This window comes from Oryctolagus cuniculus, chromosome 8, assembly GCF_051225735.1.
Source record: "Oryctolagus cuniculus isolate XC-2025 breed Fujian yellow rabbit chromosome 8, ASM5122573v1, whole genome shotgun sequence".
NCBI classification, from domain to species: domain Eukaryota; kingdom Metazoa; phylum Chordata; class Mammalia; order Lagomorpha; family Leporidae; genus Oryctolagus; species Oryctolagus cuniculus.
Genome location: NC_142874.1, coordinates 125,855,596 through 125,866,548, shown reverse-complemented (window position 1 = coordinate 125,866,548; position 10,953 = coordinate 125,855,596). Strand labels below are relative to the sequence as shown.

The following is a 10,953-nucleotide window of genomic DNA, read 5'->3' as shown; positions in this document are numbered from 1 at the left end:
CAATGGACCTCGGTGGGCATTACTTGCTGGAAATTAGAATTCTCAGTGCATTATGCCTGATTAGAATCCCTCCTTGTAATAGGAATAATACTCAATGAAGGAAAGGAGACTTTTCTATCCCACACTTTTCTGGAATTAGCTTTTGATATACAGAGCAGGGCTGTTGTGAGAAAGATAGGAGGATTCAAACCCTTTATTGGGTAACGGAGCTCTGCTTGATATAGCCTTCAACTGGGAATAATGGGGAAAAACAGTCCATTGGTCTAGGCTGTACCCACCTGAAGTTAACTTCTGTGACTCTGGACTTGGAAGCTGGGAGAGGAAGCAGGTAGTTTCCCTCTTTGTTTCTTTGTTTTGTTTTACTATTAAGTCTTGAATCTCTCTCTCTCTCTCTCTCTCTCTCTACCTCTCTCTCTCTCTCTGTCTGTCTACCTCTCTGCCTCTCTCTCTCTCTGTCTCTCTTCCTTTTGGCATTATGTCCTTAAGAAAATTCCCAGAAATTGTGTCATTGTGTTTTTAAACAATTTTCAGTAGTTTTTCTTTTTTTTTTTTTTTGCTGTGGATCTGGTCCATGGACCTACTCTTGCTGCCACGTGAAGAGTATTTTTCTTGTCAACTTTCTGTCTATGAATATAAAAATTGTTTAAAATTATTGACATTTTCAGTACTCTCTCAAATAAACATTATCTTTGGATAATGTTCCTATGAATATATGTTTTCTCTATATTGTAATTTCAAAAGTATATGTAAAATGCCCTAATGAACAAGAATAAATGGGTACTACTTGGGTTTCTATTGCTTCTTTTCAACAACACTTTGTTATGCAGGTTAAAGACTGCATTTAAAACAAATGCTTGAAACTGTATTAGATACCATGGTTATAGAAAATTAGGAAAATGTAGATACAAAATATTAAAATATTTGTTCTGGCTGTTCACCAAGGGAGTTGCTGTTATTCATGAAGCTATACATCAATATGAAATGCATGTGTTGTCCATTTTAACATGTAAAACTGATGTTAAGTTTTTAAATTTACCACTATTTATTTGGTTCTATATTACTTAACATGTATGTATAGACATATTTAATATAAAATAATGTATAATTGAGTATATATAATATTTGTAAATATACTATGCATTGGTCACATATTTGATACATGCAAAGATGTGTCTAATATCCACAATATAAGCACAATTTTTGTCACTAAAATAGGCCATCATATAACTAAGCATGCATCATTTTCTTTCTAAAGCTACAAAGTATTAGAGTCAAATGAGAACAACTATTTTAGCTGTTGAGTCAAGAAATATTCTACAGTAATCAGAACAGGGTTTCTCCAGAGCAGGTGCTCAGTCCAGTTTCCAGTTTACCCAGCTGATTCCTGATCTTTGACTTTCCAGATGAACTGAGGAGTGGGTTTTTGCTGATGTTTTGCTATTGCTGTTGTTGCTAGTTTAACTGAACATATTTTTTACCTACTTCTGTATATACTTCACTTTTGTGGCTTAATAGTATCAATTTACAATGAAATTTACATAAAATATTTGCAAGTATACCATGGGGATATTTTTAAGTTAGAGAAAAATGGATTTTTGTTCACATTTATTTTGGATATTTTTTACAAACATAGAGAAACTAATTTAAAAAAAAAACAGATTAATTACATATATGTCTACATTTCCACAAAAAGGTAGGCCTTTTACAGATAAATCTGAGGATTAAGGAAGAAATATGGCAAGATTACACACCTCAGTTTACATGGTTTTTGTCTGGAAAACACTCCGCAGCACTGAATAGTCAATGGCTCTTTTTGGTAATATGTAAAATGTATTTTAATTTTAAGTGAAGCAACAGACCTACACAATGAAAAATTATGAAAAAAGTATGAAAAGTATATTCTAGGATAAAAACAAATACATTATTTGAACTAGAACTCTGTATCTCAGAATTTCTCATGTGAAATACTTGAACATGACCATATAAGACACAAAAGGTTCTCTCCAGTGCTTAAATGGCTATCAGATAGTGTACGCTTCTTTTTCCACTAAAGTTATAGAAGGAACTTAACCATTTCTGAGAAAAGGATGATAAAATGGAGTATGCTTGAATGATGTCCATGTCACATTGCTAAATTTTAAAAAGTTCCAGAAGAAAAACAAGACTTTGAAAATAAAAAATACTTATGTTCCTATAAACACAGAGTAAATGATCTGAAAGATTACACAGAATTTCCTCTTATAGTATTATTAATATCCCCTCATTGTACTTCACTGCTAAACTATGCAATAATGTTTTCAGGTATTATGTGGCCTAAATCACCTACTTAAATAAATATATTCATTCACAGAAGCAAATTCAAAGGTAATGTTAACAATTATTTAGTATCATTGAAAATATTGAAGCATTTAAAAACCTATTAGTATTATCTACATGATCTGTCAGAGTATATTTATGAAATCTATATCATATTTAAAATGTCTGAATAAATCCATTGCAATATCAGTTGAAATTTCTACCACTGTAAAACTCTAAATACACGATTCCTGTGCTCTGTCAATATTTAATGATTAGTGATCTCTGCTGGGCAGCTCAAGAGGTTGAATTTGTGGTGATTTGGACACAACAAATACTTGTTATTTCACAATCTTTTCATTAACTCATGTCCCCTGCTCTTGAACTTAGGCAAACTTTATGCCTGTTGCAACCAGAAGAATGCAGTACAAATCATGCAACTTAACTTGAGAGGCTTTGTAAGAAAAGGAATATGTTCTTCTGCATTTCCCTCAGTGCTTTTGTGTCTGTCTCTGACTGTCTCTTTGTGTTTGTCTGTCTTTCCTTCTCTGTTTCTCTGCGTCTTTGCATGCTCTTTTATTTTCTCTACTTCTCACTCATTTTGAACCATGTACCCGAACTAAAGCATCTAAGAAAAAGAGACTAGTAGTGGGGAGACTACACAGATATGGCTAAAAAGACTGACAAGCATCCTGCTTTGATCAAGTTTTAATCAATTTTTGAACACTATACCAAAGTCCATTTGGGAACTTCTATGTGAAATTGTTTTAGCAGGAAATCTCTGATAAGTCAGGTTAACCACACCACCACTCCCCAATATCTCATTACTCTCACTGTCTGATCACATTCCTCTTTCTGCACCACCTGCTAGGTGGTCTGAACACCCAGTCTTCTGTCAGAATCATATTAGGTCAGTTTAGCCAGAATAACCCTGACATCTGATGTTTCCTCTTGGTAAGTTTCAATCTACTATGTCTCACTGTTTTTCAGGTTTAAACTCCCACTTTCTCATTTGAACTTCGAGTAAGATTATGTGGTATTTGTCTTTCTTCTTTCTTAATAATTATTTTTTTAGAATTATTTATTTATTTGAAAGGCTGAAATAGAGAGAGAGAATGGGCGGAGAGAGAGATAGAGAGATCTTCCATCCTCTGGTTCACTCTCCAAAAGACCACAAAGCCTAGATCTGGGCCAGTCTGAAGCCAGGAGCCAAGTGTCTCTTCCAGGTTTCACATATCAGGGTGAGGGCCCAGGACTTGGGCCATCTTCCACTGCTTTCGCAGGTGCATTAGCAGGGAGCTGGATCATATGTGGACAGGCACAAAGGGAATGCCAGTGCCACAGAAAGAGGCTTAAAGTTCTATGCCACACAGCTTGCAGCAGATTTTTTCTGTTCCTGGCTGATTTTACCTCTAAGTTCATCCATATTGTTATACATGAAATGATTTTCATCTGTTTTTATGAATGAATAGTGTTCCATTATGTATGCATATATTTTCTGTACTCATTAAGTTCAGGTTGAACACTTAGTTTGATTCTGTTTCTTTTCTACTGTGAATAGTGCTGTAATAAAAAATGGAGTGCAGATTTTTTGACAGATTGGCTTCACTTATTTTGGATATATCTCTAATATTGGGAGATGCTGGCTCATGGGATACTCCACTTAGTTTCTTGACAGATGTTAAACAATTTTATGAGAATAATTTGAGCAACTTATGTAAAATACATGTTTCTTTAAAAATGAATTCAGAAAACTGACAAAAAAGAAAAAATAATTTAATACTCTCTTATGTGAATTTAAGAAATTAGCTTCATTTTTAAAAATCTTAAGAGATAACTAAATGTATAGGTAGCTTGACTAATAACTTCTACTAAACTTTTTAAAATAAATTTAGTTCAATAACATATACAGTCAGAAAAAAGAGCAGGACCAAATCTTTTCAACATATTTTAAGAGAGAAACATAACCCTGATGCTTTAACCTACTAAATAGAAAAAAAAAAAAAATAACAGAAGTATGGCACTTAGAGGTTCAAGTGTAAAACTCTTAACTGGGTATACAGCAAATCAAATCCAGAATTTAAAGAAAAAAAGTAATAATCACTGTATGTTTCTCCTGTCACTTCCGTGTGTGTCTGCTCACCTGTTAAGATTTGTACTTTTCCTGATTTTTGCAGTGGTGCTTATCCTTCTTTCACTGCTACTGTAGGGATTGTATTTTATGTTTCTTCTGTCACCAGGCTTCTGCTGATGAAGTTCTTCAGTGCTTGCTCATCATACACGAGTGTCTATTTCTCCTTCATTTATGAAGGATGACTTAGCTGGACATAGTACTCATGGCTGGATCTGTTTTTCTTACAAGACTGTCACAATTTCATGAGTTCTCTCCTAGCTTCTAAAGTTTCCGCTAGTAAGTCTTCAGTTTGCCTAATAAAAATTCCCTTGTGAGAGACTTGCTGTTTTTATGTTACTGATTAAATAACTCTCCCTTTGTTTTCTTTTGTTTACTGGACTTCTGAAAGGAACTTCTTTGAACAGATAATTAGGGGTCCTTGAGCCTTCTTGGAACTGTTTAACACTATCTTTTTCAAGATTTGGAAACCATGCAGTAATTATTCCACGAAATAAGTTTTCTATTAAAAGGCAGGATGTGGAAACACCACACTGGTTGAAGATAAAATGAAATAAAGTTAAACTTAATCTTGAAAATACCACATGTAGATGGTTCAACTATAGATGGTTCACCTATGTCAGGAACTAACATTTTAACATATTGTTATCTCAATTAATTTTATATAGAATGGAAAGTTTTTACTAAGACAAGTAATACAAATCTGTTACCTAAAAGTTTTCTTGTATTCTTGAAATATGTTCTTTAGTATTCTTAAGTACTGTTGGTTAAGCTGTGATGTTTGGTTGCTTAGGCACATTAAATGCATTCTGAACTTATTGTACTTTGAGGGACCTTTGTTTATGAAAGTGAACCACAGATTTGAGAAACCCCTTATTATTAATCAGATTGATCATTTTTTATGTTTATAAATTGCACTCATTTCTGTTTTTTGACTGACTGGGGAAGAGCAATAAAAAGGTAAATTTGTTCTTTTAAAAAACTAAAAATGCCAGGTCATGATGACAGGAACTCAGAATGACCGACAAATTAGTTCAAATAAGGTGAGTTAAATTGCTTAAAAATAATGAAAAATTCTAGGTAGGACAACATGAACTTTGGAATTGACTTAACCGATTATAAAGGGATGACCAAGGTTACAGTGAACAGGATGGACTTAAATACAAGATTAACATACTTCAGTCTTAACAACAAAATGGAATTCTCTCAGGTGAAAACATGGAAGAACTAAAGGACATTATCCTAACAAAATAACTGAAGCACAGAAAGATATGGACCACATGATCTCACTCATACATGGAATCTGAATCTTTCCAACTTGTGGAAGCAGAGTAATGGAGACATGTTAGTCACATGTTTCAGCTGGAAAGGAAGAATAACATTTATGGTTCTGTTGCACAAAATGATACAAATAATTAATAGTCACGTATGATCTAACTTACCAAGAATTAATTACAAATGTTCTCTCCTCAAAAAATAAGCAATAGGCATATTAATTTAATAAGCTATTGGAGGCCAATGCTGTGGTGTAGCAGGTTGAAGCCCTGTCCTGAAGCGCCAACATCCCATATAGGCACCAGTTCCAGTCCTGGCTGCTCCTTTTCCGATCCAGCTCTCTGCAAATAAGCCTGGAAAAGCAGTGGAAGATGGCCCAAGTCCTTGGGCCCTGCATCCATCTTGGAGATTCGGAAGAAGCTCCTGGCTCCTGACTTCAGATTGGCTCAGCTCTGGCCATTGCAGCCATTTGGGGACTGTACCAGTGGATAGAAGCTTGCTTTCTCTCTCTCTCTCCCCCTATTTCTGTAACTCTTTAAAATAAGTAAATAGGGGGCTGGCACCACTCGCTTGGTTAATCCTCCGCCTGCAGTGCCAGCATCACATATGGGCGCCGGATTCTAGTCCCGGTTCCTCCTCTTCCAGTCCAGCTCTCTGCTGTGGCCCGGGAAGGCTGTGGAGGATGGCTCAAGTGCTTGGGCCCTGCACCCGCATGGGAGACCAGCTACGGTGTAGCTCCGGCCATTGCGGCCATTTGGGGGGTGAACCAATGGAAAGAAGACCTTTCTCTCTGTCTCTCTCTCTCTCACTGTCTAACTCTGTCAAATGCATTAAAAAAAAACACATTTAAACTAAGTAAAATAAATATTTAAAAAGTTATTAAGCTATATTTCATCATTACACACAGTATGTAAATATCATACTTTAAATAATGTTTGTAAAAAAATCACGATCCAAACAAAAATAAATTTTAAAAATTCAAAGTATGTTTATATTAAAAGAGACACATTCTCTAAATATTGCATTTTCCTTTGTTGCTTATTCATATCAGTATATTTTTACATACACATTTAATCATAAAGCAAAACCAAATATATTGATGATAAAAAACTTTGAATTGATTCAAAATATTTTATCAAGTGCCTTGAACCATGCTATCCAAGAAATGAAGATCAGTTGTATAATTATTTTATCTCTGCTTCTGTATCAGGGACAGCTCAGATACAAATCACCTCACTTGTCACTGCTCATGGCACTACTCTAACTCTGGTGCTTTATATGTGTTGGTCCTTGTCTCCAAGTTATGAAAATCAGTTAATCATAAAAGACACTAGAAGCACTCACATAACCACAACATCTAACTTGGCTTTTTCATCTGCCATCCTGGTCAACAAGCTCTGGTTATTCATATTATGCATTTATTTAAATCAGTACAAGCCATAATTTAATGGTCTATTATATTTCCCCTTGGATAAAACCATGAAGAACTAAAGAGACAACAAGTGGGGAGGAAGCATTGCATTTCACCAGGATGTCCAGGAGATGTGTCTCACTTCTCCTGCTGCTGCTACAGCTGAGTTGCTGCTTCAGCTCTGGGAGTTGTGGAAAGGTGCTGGTGTGGTCCATGGACTACAGCCACTGGATGAATATGAAGACAATCCTGGATGCACTTGTCCAGCGAGGTCATGCAGTAACTGTTCTGAGATCTTCTGCTTCTATTTTAATGGACAACAATGATGAATCAGGAATTACATTTGAAACTTTTCACACATCTTATACTAAAGGTCAAATAGAAGCTTTATTCATGATGTTTCAAGAGATGCATATTGGGAATATTTCCCACTAATGCAAAAATTATTCTTTGAATATTCTGATATTTATGAAAATCTCTTTAAAGACCTAGTTATGAACAAGAAAATCATGGCAAAGCTTCAGGATTCAAAGTTTGATGTTGTTCTTGCTGACCCATTTGCTCCCTGTGGTGAGCTGCTGGCTGAGCCACTGAACACACCCCTTGTGTACAGTGTCCGCTTCACTCCTGGCTACACCTATGAAAAGTGTAGTGGGGGACTTCTATTTCCTCCTTCCTATGTGCCTGTTATTATGTCAGATTTAAGTGGACAAATGACATTCATGGAGAGGGTAAAAAACATGCTAAGGATGCTTTATTTTAAATGTTAAATGTGAAGAGGTGGGATCAGTTTTGCAGTGAAGTTCTAGGTAAGTCATGCTTTTAGTTGCTGGTGTGACTTCTTAAATAACTGTGATTTTGTAGATTATCTTTTATGAATGGAATATCTGTGAAATCTGTATCTTATAGGTAAAATAATGAAATGATAATACAAATATTTACCAGGCTAACGAATGCTATGTCAAGGCTTACATTATAGGGACAGATAGGAGTTATTGAGTCATCACTTGGATGGAGCATTCGAGGAAATCAGAGCTACTAGTGGAGCACTGAGAATTTATACAAAAATATGTCCACTTTATTATACTTTTCTCTGATATAAAAATCAGTGTACACATTCTGTTGATGAATGAAGACATGTAGATTGACTTGTTACACATTTCAAGGACAACTATCTATGTGACATAATCAAGGTAGTTCTTTATAGAATACAATGAAATGTTTTGAGAGACAGAAATATGGAATAATAATAAATTAATCTTATTAACATATTTATATTGTTCAATATTTTATTGTGAAATCTTCAAAATATATCCTTAACTTGTTTGAAAGTTACAATACATGGTTATTTAATATAATTACCATGCAGTGATAAATATCGAATATTTATTCCTCCTGTTTAACTTACTCATTGGATCCTCTGACTGCAGCTCCCTGTCCACCCCCCCACCCCGATTCCCAGTATCCCAGGCATAGGCAGGAATCATTCTAAAACTAATCTGTAAATTCAACTTTTTTAGATTTCATTTATATGTGAGATTCACTGTCTTTGTTATGCTAAGTATCATGTCTTCCAAGTTCATCCATGTTTCCCAAATGACTGAGTTCTGTTCTTTTCAAAGACTTTGCATTATGTAAACATAGAACATTTTTTCTCCATTCATTTCTTGATGGATATCTGAAGACTCCATTTTAGCTACTGTGAATAATGCAGCTATGAACATAACAGTGCAGATGTTCCTTTAACCTGTTGATTTCAGTTCCTTTGAATACATTCCCAAATGTGGGATTTTTAGTTTATGAAGAGCCTATCATTTTCTGTAATTGTTGTAGTAATACCTTCCTTTTTTTAAGATTTATTTATTTTTGCTTGAAAGTCAGAGTTACACAGAGAGAGGAGGGGCAGAGAGAGAGAGAGAGGTCATATGGGATGCCAGTGCTCAGGCCAGGGTGGCGTTAACCTGCTGCACCACAGCGCCGGCCCCAAGTAATAACTTCCTATCCACAATATTCTCTTTCTCCACACCCATGCCAACATTTGTTGCTTTTGTTCTTTTTGATGATAGATATTCTAAGCAGCGTAAAGTTATATCTAATGATGGCTTTGATTTGCAGGCCCTGAATGATTGGAGCTGTTCAGTTACTTTTCCTTTTCTTTTGGTCGTGTGTGTAAAAATCTCCTTTAGAGAACACTCGGTCCTTTGCTCATTTTGAAAATAAAGTTTGTTTTTTTTTTGTTACTGAGTTGAGTTCTTTATATATTTTTGATTTTAACTCATTATCAGATGTATTAATATTTTTATCATTCTATGGATTGTCTCTGCACTGCTTCTTTTGTTTTGCAATAAATTTTCAGTTTGATACAATTCAATTTGTCTCTTTTTATTTGGTTGCCTGAACTGTAGGTTAATGTGCAAAAAATAAAAAAAAAAATTTCTATTTTAAACCCATGCCATGGAGCTTTCTCCTTCTATTTTCTTTAAGTGTTTTTATAATTCCAGTCTGATTTTAAATTTTAATCCATTTGACTTATCCCATATGGGATAAGGTAAAGTTTTATTTTCCCCTTTTCTACTTATGAATCACCAGTTTTTGGAACCAATTATAGAAGAGATTGCCATTTTCCCTATTAAATGTCGCTGTCACCATTGTACAAAATCAAGTGAAAATAAATGCATATGTTGATTTCTGGATTTTCCAATCTTTCCTATTAGTCAGTGAGCCTGCTATTATACATATACTATGTTGTTTCTACTAAAATTGCTAACACATGTATGTTGAATAAGTAATGCAACACCTCCTAGTTAGGCTTTTTTTCAACACCCCACTTTCATCAATGGACAGATCAACTAAACAGAAAATCAACAAAGGAACCTTCCTTTGAACCTTCCTATGAACCAAATGGCTCTAACCTACAGCTTAGAACTTCTCATGCCACAGGTGCAGAATACACATTCTTCTCATCAGTGCATGGAACTTATTCTAGGATAGACCATATGCTAGGCCATAAAGCACATCTCAGCAAATTCAACAAAAGCACAATCAAACCATGCAGCTTCTCTGACCACAATGGAATGAAGCTAGAAATCAATAATTCTGGAATCTCCATGTCATATTCAAACTCATGGAGACTGAGCAACATGATCCTGAATGAACAGTGGGCCATTAAAGAAATCAAAATAGAAATTATAAAATTTCTGGAAATGAATTGTTGACAATACATCACATCAAAACTTACGGGATACTGCAAAAGCAGTATTAGAAGAATAGTTTATGGCAATTGGTGCCTACATCAAGAAATTGTAAAGGTACCAAATAAATGAGCTATCAACACATCCCAAGCACCTAGGAAAACAAGAAACCAAATTCAAAATTAGAAGGAAAGAAATAATTAAAATAGAGAAGTTATTAAAATTGAAACAAAAAATTACAAAAGATCAATGAAATGAAGAGCTGGTTTTTTGAAAAAAATAAATAAAATTGATACATCATTGGCTCAACTAACCAAAAAAGAGGGAGAAGACACACACACACACACACAAAATCTGAGAAGAAAAAGGAAATGTAACAACAGATACCACAGAAATAAAAAAGAATCTTTAGGAATTACTACAAAGAGCTATATGCCAACAAATTGAGAAAACCTGGAAGAAATGAATAGATTTCTGGACACATATCACCTACCAAGATTGAATCAAGAAGACATGGAAAACTTAAACAGACCAATAAGCCAGAAAAGATTGAATCAGTCATAAAGACCCTCTCCACAAAGAAAAGCCTAGAACAGATAGCTACAGTGTTGAATTCTACTGGACATTAAAAAAGAAGTAGTTCCAATCCT

General features: G+C 34.7%; 1 pseudogene; it reads left to right on the top strand.

The window, feature by feature from the left end:
- Nucleotides 1-7,216: 7,216 nt before the first annotated feature.
- Nucleotides 7,217-7,938, top strand: LOC103350830 (UDP-glucuronosyltransferase 2B16 pseudogene; annotated as a pseudogene).
- The last annotated feature ends 3,015 nt before the right edge of the window (nt 7,939-10,953 follow it).